Source organism: Condylostylus longicornis, unplaced genomic scaffold (genome assembly GCF_029603195.1).
Source record: "Condylostylus longicornis isolate FDR11 unplaced genomic scaffold, ASM2960319v2 ptg000123l, whole genome shotgun sequence".
Taxonomy (NCBI): Eukaryota; Metazoa; Arthropoda; class Insecta; order Diptera; family Dolichopodidae; genus Condylostylus; species Condylostylus longicornis.
In genome coordinates this window covers 50,001-62,500 of record NW_026578091.1, presented here as the reverse complement: position 1 = coordinate 62,500, position 12,500 = coordinate 50,001, and the positions used below count along the sequence as shown (strand labels likewise).

General features: G+C 37.3%; 2 pseudogenes; both read left to right on the top strand.

Moving 5' to 3' along the window:
* The first annotated feature begins 419 nt into the window (after positions 1-419).
* LOC129614839 (5.8S ribosomal RNA) lies at positions 420-603 on the top strand (annotated as a pseudogene).
* Positions 604-893: 290 nt separating this feature from the next.
* Positions 894-8,371, top strand: LOC129614838 (large subunit ribosomal RNA; annotated as a pseudogene).
* The last annotated feature ends 4,129 nt before the right edge of the window (positions 8,372-12,500 follow it).

Below are 12,500 nucleotides of genomic sequence, written 5' to 3'. Positions count from 1 at the left end.
TCATTTATTCGACCTTTATTGGATACGATATGTATATTTTAATAAATATATGTATCTGATACTGTTATATATTTATTGCAAATATATAACATTAATAGTATCAAAGTGTATCCCCCCTGAAATAATATAATATAAAAAAAATAAAAATCATTATATTAATTATATAATATGGAAGTATTTTAAATAAAACAATATACGATCATTTATAATATAGAAAATATATAAAAATATATTCTTACGTTGTTGTCCATATATTATGGTAATAACTTTTCTTGTATAAAACAGTTGGGATACGGATAAAAGGAAAGTTAGAGACATTCGCAGCACATAGATTATATTATTTATATATTTTAATATGTTTTAGAATGTATATATATTATCGATATATATCTGACGAAAATAAAAAAAAAATTTTATAAAACTCTAAACGGTGGATCACTTGGCTCATGGGTCGATGAAGAACGCAGCTAACTGTGCGTCATCGTGTGAACTGCAGGACACATGAACATCGACATTTTGAACGCATATTGCAGTCCATGCTACAGAGTATATAAATTTATTAAAAAATTTAATACTGCATGGACTACATATGGTTGAGGGTTGTAAGAATAATTTAATAAAGTTGCTTATAATATAATTTTAAATTATATTATTTATAGCACATGATATATTACTGGTAGGAATACCATAATATTAAAATTCAATTATATATATTTTACTTATATTATAAAATATAATAAAAAAATAAGTATATCCTAGTATTAATAAATTAGTATTAATACATTAAAGAGGAAAACTTATATAAAATTATATTATTTATAATATAAACAATACAGTAACTTATATATATTTAGTTTTCAACTAAAAAGAAAAATTAAAAATATTCTTAAAAACAACCTCAACTCATATGAGACTACCCCCTGAATTTAAGCATATTAGTTAGGGGAGGAAAAGAAACTAACTAGGATTTTCTTAGTAGCGGCGAGCGAAAAGAAACTAGTTCAGCACTAAAGGATTTTGTTTATACAAATATCCGATGTAGTGTATGGAATATCTATATTCTAATATGAGAAATTAACAGTCTAAGTCCTTCTTAAACGAGGCCATTTACCCATAGAGGGTGCTAGGCCCGTATGACGTTAATGATTATTAGAAGATATTTCCAAAGAGTCGTGTTGCTTGATAGTGCAGCACTAAGTGGGTGGTAAACTCCATCTAAAACTAAATATAACCATGAGACCGATAGCAAACAAGTACCGTGAGGGAAAGTTGAAAAGAACTCTGAATAGAGAGTTAAATAGTACGTGAAACTGTTTAGAGGTTAAGCCCGATGAACCTAAACATCCATGAAATATGAAAAATTCAACATTATAAATATTATATAATTATATAATAATGATGGTGTGCAATTTTTTCATATATGGACATTGCAATCTGTTAATAAATATATATTTATCATAAGATATATTTAAAAAGTTTATTTTATATATGAAAATTTATTTTCTATATAATATAATTTAAATATTATCGGATAAATAATTGACAGATAAAAAATCAATATAATGCGTAAATTATATATTATTATAATTTTATAATATTATATTAATTTATATATTAATATAATTATTATATGCATTAATATGATTAGCAATGCTATAGATTTAGGATACCTTCGGGACCCGTCTTGAAACACGGACCAAGGAGTCTAACATGTGTGCAAGTCATTAGAATTTATTTTAAATAAAATCTAAAGGCGTAATTAACTTAACTGTTAATATGGGATTAAATTATATATATAATTTTATATATATAATATCAATCCTGGGGCGTTCTATATAGTTATGTATATAAATAATTTTTAATTATTTTTTATACCTCTAACTAGAACGTACCTTGAGCATATATGCTGTGACCCGAAAGATGGTGAACTATACCTGATCAGGTAGAAGTCAGGGGAAACCCTGATGGAAGACCGAAACAGTTCTGACGTGCAAATCGATTGTCAGAATTGGGTATAGGGGCGAAAGACCTATCGAACTATCTAGTAGCTGGTTCCCACCGAAGTTTCCCTCAGGATAGCTGGTGCATAAAAATATTATATAAAATAATCTTATCTGGTAAAGCGAATGATTAGAGGCCTTAGGGCCGAAACGACCTTAACCTATTCTCAAACTTTAAATGGGTAAGAACCTAAACTTTCTTGAATGAAGTTTTAGGTTATGATATATTGTGCCCAGTGGGCCACTTTTGGTAAGCAGAACTGGCGCTGTGGGATGAACCAAACGTGACGTTACGGTGCCTAAATTAACAACTCATGCAGATACCATGAAAGGCGTTGCTTGCTTAAAACAGCAGGACGGTGGACATGGAAGTCGTAATCCGCTAAGGAGTGTGTAACAACTCACCTGCCGAAGCAACTAGCCCTTAAAATGGATGGCGCTTAAGTTGTATACCTATACGTCACTGTTAATGTAAATGATTTATATTACATTATTAATGTATATAAATTTAGAAACATTAACAAGTAGGTGGGTACAATGGTAGCGTAGAAGCATCTTCCGTAAGGATGTGTGGAGCTGCCATTGGTACAGATCTTGGTGGTAGTAGCAAATAATCGAATGAGACCTTGGAGGACTGAAGTGGAGAAGGGTTTCGTGTGAACAGTGGTTGATCACGAGTTAGTCGGTCCTAAGCTTAAGGCGAAAGCCGAACAAAATTTAAGGTTTTATCCCCATTGATAATATAAAATACCTTAAATTAAATAAGCGAAAGGGAATACGGTTCCAATTCCGTAACCTGTTGAGTATACGTTTGTAATAAATATGGTCATTATGATCATCCTGGTAACAGAAACAATCATAGAGAAGCCGTCGAGAGGTATCGGAAGAGTTTTCTTTTCTGTTTTATAGTTGTACTACCATGGAAATCTTTCGAAGAGAGATATGGTAGATGAACTAGAAGAGCATGGCATTTACTGCTGTGTCGATATTTTCTCCTCGGACCTTGAAAATCTATGATTGGGCCACGCAAACTTCTCAACAGGCCGTACCAATATCCGCAGCTGGTCTCCAAGGTGAAGAGTCTCTAGTCGATAGAATAATGTAGGTAAGGGAAGTCGGCAAATTAGATCCGTAACTTCGGGATAAGGATTGGCTCTGAAGATTGAGATAATCGGGCTTGAATGGGAAACAATAAAGTGGTGCATGTACTCGTTCTGGGTAAATAGAATTTATTATAAAATTTATTTTATAATATTTTTGTTCCCCGGATAGAAGCTACATAACCAGTTGTGGAACATTCTTGCTAATAATATACTGGTAATATAATTTTTTAATTATATTATCATATATTTTATAACGGTTATCAATTAACAATCAATTCAGAACTGGCACGGACTTGGGGAATCCGACTGTCTAATTAAAACAAAGCATTGTGATGGCCCTAACGGGTGTTGACACAATGTGATTTCTGCCCAGTGCTATGAATGTCAAAGTGAAGAAATTCATTTAAGCGCTGGTTAACGGCGGGAGTAACTATGACTCTCCAGCCGCAACAACAGTAGTAATATTACAGCCATTACTACTGGCGGCTTGAACCCCCTTGATACCAGGGGTTCTCCGGTTGGCTCTGTTCCGCCCCAGAGCAACCGCTGTTTAGCCTGTGGCAGAAGGGAATGTGTGTGTGTAGAATTGGAAAACGAATCTGATACAGCCCAGATTCATGAGTGCAGATTTTGTGCACGTGTTTTCGGCACCAAAACTGGTCGTGGTGTGCATGAGAAGAAAGCCCATCCAAATGAATTGGATGAGGAGAGGTTGGCACGGCAACCTGAGAGTAAAGTGCGATGGTCAGAGGAAGAGTTAAGAATCCTTGCAAGAAAAGAGGTAGAGTTGTCTAGGAGGGGTGTACGTTTCATAAATGTGGAACTTGCTGCCCTCTTCGACAACAGGTCACTGGAGGCCATAAAGAAGATCCGACAGAAAACGGCATATAGGAACTTCGTTAGGGAATATACCAATGAACCGGATGGACATCCTGTCATTGTTGCGGGTGACATGGATGATCTACCTCACAGTGGCGACACTGATGGGGGGTTCATTGAGTATATTCTCCAAAGGCCTCCGAGAAACCCACACAATTTAAGTGGCCATCTATACTCGCTTGCTTGCGAAGCTCATACTCGAGGCAAAGAGGAAACCATGATCTGTCTAACAGCACTCCTTAGGGAGCATTTGCCTTGGCGAGAGCATCCTCGAGTCCCTGTCGCCCGTCCTGCTAATTGTGCAACCCATAGCAGACGGCGGCAGAGGCGAAAAGAGTATGCTCTCACGCAGAGAAATTTTAAAAAGCACCAAGGTAGATGCATCAAATCCATTTTGGAGGGGCCCATCGCTTCGAATCCACCAGGACGAGAAGTGATGGAACCGTACTGGAGGGCAATCATGGAACAGTCGAACACCTCATCGCCCCCTGACGAAAGGCTAGAGAGGCAAGAGTGGTTGGCATTATGGAGTCCAATTACCGTTGATGACGTTCTGTCATCAAGGCTTAGCAATGCTACATCTCCTGGTCCTGATTGTATCACGGCGAGGCAACTCAATGCGATAGGACAGGACGCACTCATGATGATATTTAATATTATCATGTGGTGTGGTCGACTACCTACGTTTGCGCGTAGGTCAAGAACCATCTTTATCCCGAAAAAGACCGGTTCTTGCGGCCCAGGTGATTTCCGTCCCATCACAGTTCCTTCGGTTTTGAGCCGGCACTTGCATGGTTTACTGGCGAGAAGACTCTTGAAACATTTTAAATTTGATTCTCGTCAGCGGGCATTCATTAGTGGAGTGGATGGATGCACCGACAATGCCATGCTAATGGACATGTTGCTGCGGGATCATCATGATCGCAAAGCACCATTGTTCATGGCTCTAGTTGACGTGAGTAAGGCATTTGACTCCGTTTCCCACAGTGCTATACTGGGGACTCTGAGATCATATGGCTTGCCCACGGGATTCTGCGATTACATCGGGAATATGTACGCAGAATCAACAACACATTTTTGTGGTGATGGGTGGATTAGTAGCGATGTGCACCCAGGACGGGGAGTCAAACAAGGTGATCCTTTGTCACCCGTAATCTTTAACATTGTGGTTAACAGATTATTGGGCTCCCTGCCTGCTGAAGTTGGAACTTCCCTTGGGGATGTAAGACTCAATGCAATGGCATTTGCGGATGACCTTGTCCTTTTGGCAGAAACGCCGCGAGGATTAAAAGAATTGATAGATACCACCCACACATTCTTAGGAATGTGTGGGATGTCACTTAATAGTGCAAAATGCTTGACAGTGAGCATAGAAGTTCGTGGCAAAGACAAGGTAACAATGGTAAATGACCGGCGCACGTTTTACATCGCGGATAGGCCAATCCCAGCATTAAAGAGAACAGACGATTGGACCTACTTGGGAATCAACTTCACGGCCGATGGTCGGTGCAAGTGCTATCCATATAAGGAATTGGGCCCCAGATTGGAAAATGTACGGAAGGCACCACTCAAACCTCAACAAAGGCTTCACGCACTTAGAACTGTCCTAATACCACAACTTTATCATAAACTTGCTCTTGGCAGTGTTATGATCGGTGCTCTGAATAAAACAGATAGGATCATACGCAATGCGGTCCGGGCATGGCTACGCCTACCACACGATGTGCCGGTTGCATTTTTTCATGCTCCGGTGAGCCATGGAGGATTGGGCATTCCATCTGTTCGATGGATTGCTCCATGGCTCAGGAAGCAGCGTTTGGACTCGCTTAAACTGCCGTGCCTCGAGCAAGTGGTCATTGCAAACACTTTTATAGCGACCGAATATGATAAAGTTGAAAGAAGATTGACGGTTGATGGACAGATTCTGGGAACAAGAAATCAGATTGATCAGTATTGGAGCAACAAGTTGTATGGTCAGGTGGATGGAGTTGGTCTTAGGGAAGCGGGGCATGTTCCGCAGGCGCACCGGTGGGTGAGGGAACCCACAAAGCTGCTGAGCGGGAAGGACTTCGTGAATTGCATCAGGCTTCGCATCAACGCTTTACCTGCGAGGTCAAGGACCTCAAGGGGAAGAGCACAGCTTGACAGAAGGTGTCGAGCTGGATGCGGAGAACCTGAAACCACCAATCACATAGTCCAGAGATGCCACCGAACACACGCTGCCCGGATCAACAGGCATGACAATATCGTTGGCTATATTAAGAGGAGTCTCTGTAACCGTGGTTTTACCACTCTTACAGAACCCTCTTATCAAATGCCTAGCGGTCATGTCCTGAAACCTGATCTTGTTGCCACCAAGGATCAATCTATTCTTGTTCTTGACGCTCAGGTCAACACCGACGCTGTCAATCTCATAGGGCCTCATCGCACCAAGACCAGTAAGTATAGTGGGAGAGACTTCCTGGAGCAAGTAAAAAGAGGAAGTACAAGGGAGGGACACAATTCAACACACACACACACAATAAGAGAGGGAGAAGAGACTCAAGTAGGGGAAAGGGAAGTAAAGGTGATGACAGTCACTCTCAACTGGCGAGGTATTTGGTGTAAGAAGTCCGCACAGGATCTTCTTGCATTCAACGTCCTCAACACGCGAGACCTGGCTGTCATCAGCACTAGAGTGGCGCAGGGTAGTATTCGATGCTTTAACATCTTTAATCGAACTACCCAGGTGCGTGAAGGTATTGGCTGATGTAACGTTGCTGTTCAGCTATTTAAAAAGGGTGCCGTCTACCCATTTTGAACATAAGTATAGGCGCAAATTTTCCAGGGGGTGTTTTAGTCGGTAGTCAGTGAAGACTGCATGATAGATTAGTAGAGCATGAACATAATATCATAACAAAAATGCGAATAGCATATTAAACTGGAGTCCGACACTGCCGAGCCCGAAAAAGGGCAGGCGGACGTAAATGTCTTTCACCTCCGCCTTCGGGAAAAAAAAAAAAAAAAAAAAAAAAAAAAAAAAAAAAAATAGCCAAATGCCTCGTCATCTAATTAGTGACGCGCATGAATGGATTAACGAGATTCCTACTGTCCCTATCTACTATCTAGCGAAACCACAGCCAAGGGAACGGGCTTGGAATAATTAGCGGGGAAAGAAGACCCTGTTGAGCTTGACTCTAGTCTGGTAGTGTAAGGAGACATAAGAGGTGTAGCATAAGTGGGAGATATAATATTTCGGTATTATATCAATAATGAAATACCACTACTCTTATTGTTTCCTTACTTACTTGATAAAATGGAACGTGTATCATTTACTTAGCCATTACACGGATATATATCCATTATATATTTTATGGTATTTTGTTTTGATGCAAGTTTCTTGATAAAAGTACAATGAGTTTGTTATATACACCAAACATATTTATATAAAATGATTTTGGTATAAAAAATAATTATTTTTAATTATTTTCTTATACTTATAATCAAAGTAATATAATATGGTATGACTCTTTCACTCAGGTATGATCCAATTCAAGGACATTTCCAGGTGGGGAGTTTGACTGGGGCGGTACATCTTTCAAATAATAACGAAGGTGTCCCAAGGCCAGCTCAGTGCGGACAGAAACCACACGTAGAGCAAAAGGGCAAATGCTGACTTGATCTCGATGTTCAGTACACATAGAGACAGCAAAAGCTCGGCCTATCGATCCTTTTGGTTTAAGGAGTTTTTAACAAGAGGTGTCAGAAAAGTTACCACAGGGATAACTGGCTTGTGGCAGCCAAGCGTTCATAGCGACGTTGCTCTTTGATCCTTCGATGTCGGCTCTTCCTATCATTGTGAAGCAAAATTCACCAAGCGTTGGATTGTTCACCCATTCAAGGGAACGTGAGCTGGGTTTAGACCGTCGTGAGACAGGTTAGTTTTACCCTACTGATGACAATATATTATTGTGACAGCATTCCTGCGTAGTACGAGAGGAACCGCAGGTACGGACCAATGGCACAATACTTGTTCGAGCGAACAGTGGTATGACGCTACGTCCGTTGGATTATGCCTGAACGCCTCTAAGGTCGTATCCGTGCTGGACTACATTAATAATAATGGGGCGACTGTATTGTATAGCAATAAACCATTTAAAGTTATTATCTTTATGATAATAACGATAATGGATTATGTGATGCTAATGTTATGTAAAATATAGTTACAGAGTATGTATACATGGTATCTTACTTGACGGATAACTAGTTTTGCATTTAAACATTATTAAATACGATGACAGTGCCTAGAATCAATTGTAAACGACTTTGGTAACGGGCAAGGTGTTGTAAGTGGTTGAGCAGCTGCCATACTGCGATCCACTGAAGCTTATCCTTTGCTTGAAGATTCGAAAAATTTATTTTATTTTTCGATTCTTCTTATTATTCCACATATTATTATCTCATGTAGAGTAGTGATATTGTGTGGGATGGGGTCAGGTCTGCTCTGGTCTGGTCTAGTCTAGTCTAGATTTAGTCTAGTCTGGTCTAGTCTGATCTGGTATTGTATGGCCTGATCTGGTTTGGGTGATGGTCTTTATAGCCCTTATACATTCTTTATTATACATTACTAACAAGGTATGTATTATAAAATTGTATATGGGTATATAATAGTGGCGATGGTGGTAGCCACTAGTAGTACATTCTTATTACTTACTATAAAGTATTAAGTATGTATTATAAAATTGTATATGGGTATAATAGTGGCGATGGCGGTAGCCACTATTAGTACATTCTTATTACTTACTATAAAGTATTAAGTATGAATTATAAAATAGTATATGGGTATAATAGTGGCGATGGCGGTAGCCACTATTAGTACATTCTTATTACTTACTATAAAGTATTAAGTATGAATTATAAAATAGTATATGGGTATAATAGTGGCGATGGCGGTAGCCACTATTAGTACATTCTTATTACTTACTATAAAGTATTAAGTATATATTATAAAATTGTATATGAGTATAATAGTGGCGATGGCGGTAGCCACTATTAGTTCATTCTTATTACTTACTATAAAGTATTAAGTATGTATTATAAAATTGTATATGGGTATAATAGTGGCGATGGCGGTAGCCACTATTATTACATTCTTATTACTTATTATAAGTATATTAAGTGTGTATTATAAAATTGCATATGAGTATTAATAGTGGCGTTGGTACTTAAGTAGTACATGCTTATTATACTTACCTATATATAAGTATGTATTATAGGAATGGTGATAAACATTTGCTATTGAAGGCTTGTAATATTGATTGGTAGGTGGTGGTGGTGGTTGTTAAGATAGGTTAAGTATATTCTTACTATAAATACTTCAAATAAGTATTTTCTTAATGTATTACTGCATGAATAATGATTTAAGTAATACTTATTATTATATATCAATACAGTGGCAGGTATTGGATATGGGAATAACATAGACCTGAACGAGACATATGTTATGCTCGACAGGCAATAATTACTTTTCATAAGTGAAAAGTAACCTGGGTTGGTAAACATGGTATGCCCACCCGATGAAAAAATTTTTTTCAGCCTGGTTTGATATTTATCAAAGGCAAAATAAGCCTGATCGGGACATATGTTATGCTCGACAGGCAATAATTACTTTTCATGAGTGAAAAGTAACCTGGGTTGGTAAACATGTATGCCCACCCGATGAAAAAAATTTTTTCAGCCTGGTTTGATATTTATCAAAGGCAAAATAAGCCTGATCGGGACATATGTTATGCTCGACAGGCAATAATTACTTTTCATAAGTGAAAAGTAACCTGGGTTGGTAAACATGTATGCCAACCCGATGAAAAAAATTTTTTCAGCCTGGTTTGATATTTATCAAAGGCAAAATAAGCCTGATCGGGACATATGTTATGCTCGACAGGCAATAATTACTTTTCATAAGTGAAAAGTAACCTGGGTTGGTAAGCATGTTATGCCCACCCGATGAAAAAAATTTTTTCAGTCTGGTTTGATATTTATCAAAGGCAAAATAAGCCTGATCGGGACATATGTTATGCTCGACAGGCAATAATTACTTTTCATAAGTGAAAAGTAGCCTGGGTTGGTAAACATGTTATGCCCACCCGATGAAAAAAATTTTTTCAGCCTGGTTTGATATTTATCAAAGGCAAAATAAGCCTGATCGGGACATATGTTATGCTCGACAGGCAATAATTACTTTTCATGAATGAAAAGTAACCTGGGTTGGTAAGCATGTTATGCCAACCCGATGAAAAAATTTTTTTCAGCCTGGTTTGATATTTATCAAAGGCAAAATAAGCCTGATCGGGACATATGTTATGCTCGACAGGCAATAATTACTTTTCATGAATGAAAAGTAACCTGGGTTGGTAAGCATGGTATGCCCACCCGATGAAAAAATTTTTTTCAGCCTGGTTTGATATTTATCAAAGGCAAAATAAGCCTGATCGGGACATATGTTATGCTCGACAGGCAATAATTACTTTTCATGAGTGAAAAGTAACCTGGGTTGGTAAACATGTATGCCCACCCGATGAAAAAAATTTTTTCAGCCTGGTTTGATATTTATCAAAGGCAAAATAAGCCTGATCGGGACATATGTTATGCTCGACAGGCAATAATTACTTTTCATAAGTGAAAAGTAACCTGGGTTGGTAAACATGTATGCCCACCCGATGAAAAAATTTTTTTCAGCCTGGTTTGATATTTATCAAAGGCAAAATAAGCCTGATCGGGACATATGTAATGCTCGACAGGCAATAATTACTTTTCATGAGTGAAAAGTAACCTGGGTTGGTAAACATGTATGCCCACCCGATGAAAAAAATTTTTCAGCCTGGTTTGATATTTATCAAAGGCAAAATAAGCCTGATCGGGACATATGTTATGCTCGACAGGCAATAATTACTTTTCATAAGTGAAAAGTAACCTGGGTTGGTAAACATGTTATGCCCACCCGATGAAAAAAATTTTTTCAGCCTGGTTTGATATTTATCAAAGGCAAAATAAGCCTGATCGGGACATATGTTATGCTCGACAGGCAATAATTACTTTTCATAAGTGAAAAGTAGCCTGGGTTGGTAAACATGTTATGCCCACCCGATGAAAAAAATTTTTTCAGCCTGGTTTGGTGTTTATCAAAGGCAAAATAAGCCTGATCGGGACATATGTTATGCTCGACAGGCAATAATTACTTTTCATGAATGAAAAGTAACCTGGGTTGGTAAACATGTTATGCCCACCCGATGAAAAAATTTTTTTCAGCCTGGTTTGATATTTACCAATGGCAAAATAAGCCTGATCGGGACATATGTTATGCTCGACAGGCAATAATTACTTTTCGTGAATGAAAAGTAACCTGGGTTGGTAAACATGTTATGCCCACCCGATGAAAAAATTTTTTTCAGCCTGGTTTGATATTTATCAAAGGCAAAATAAGCCTGATCGGGACATATGTTATGCTCGACAGGCAATAATTACTTTTCATCAATGAAAAGTAACCTAAATTGGTAAACAAATTATGATTTAAGTAATGCTTATTATAATAAATATATCAATACAATACAGGTATTGGATATGGGAAGCATATTTATTGATTATTAAAATTTTATGTGTAAATCTATGTATGACCACTTTTTGATTCAAACGTACATTTTTTAATTACATTTTTTTTCATGAATGAAATTGGGCCTGGTTTGATAAACATGTTATGCTCGCCCGATGAAAAAATTTTTTTTAAAAAAAATTTTTTTTAGCCTGATTTGATATTTATCAAAGGCAAAATAGACCTTAACGAGACATATGTTGTTATGCTCGGCAGGCAATAATTATTTTTCATGAGTGAAAGGTAACCTGGGTTGGTAAGCATGTTATGCCCACCCGATGAAAAAATTTTTTTCAGCCTGGTTTGATATTTATCAAAGGCAAAATAGGCCTGATCGGGACATATGTTATGCTCGACAGGCAATAATTACTTTTCATGAGTGAAAAGTAACCTGGGTTGGTAAACATGTTATGCCCACCCGATGAAAAAATTTTTTTCAGCCTGGTTTGATATTATCAATGGCAAAATAAACCTGATCGGGACATATGTTATGCTCGACAGGCAATAATTACTTTTCATGAGTGTTAAGTATCCTGGGTTGGTAAACATGTAATGAAAAATAGGTCAAATCGAGACATTATGTTGGTTATGCTCGACAATCAATAATATTTTTATCATAGTAGGTCAACGAGTATATATTTATTATATGCTCATATATTGATATACGTGTACAAAAATGTGGTGGTACGGATAAGCGATATCAGAAGTTGACAAAATATACTATGAAGGTTATAATACAAAAATTATAATTGTGTAAAAATTCATATATCTAATTTAATATTAGAATAAGATTGAATAAATGATTAAATATTAATCATTGGAAGAAAGGTAATGAAATAAAACAAAATTCTATAAGGCTTTAGGTTGGAAGAAAGTATATAGAATTTTATAAAT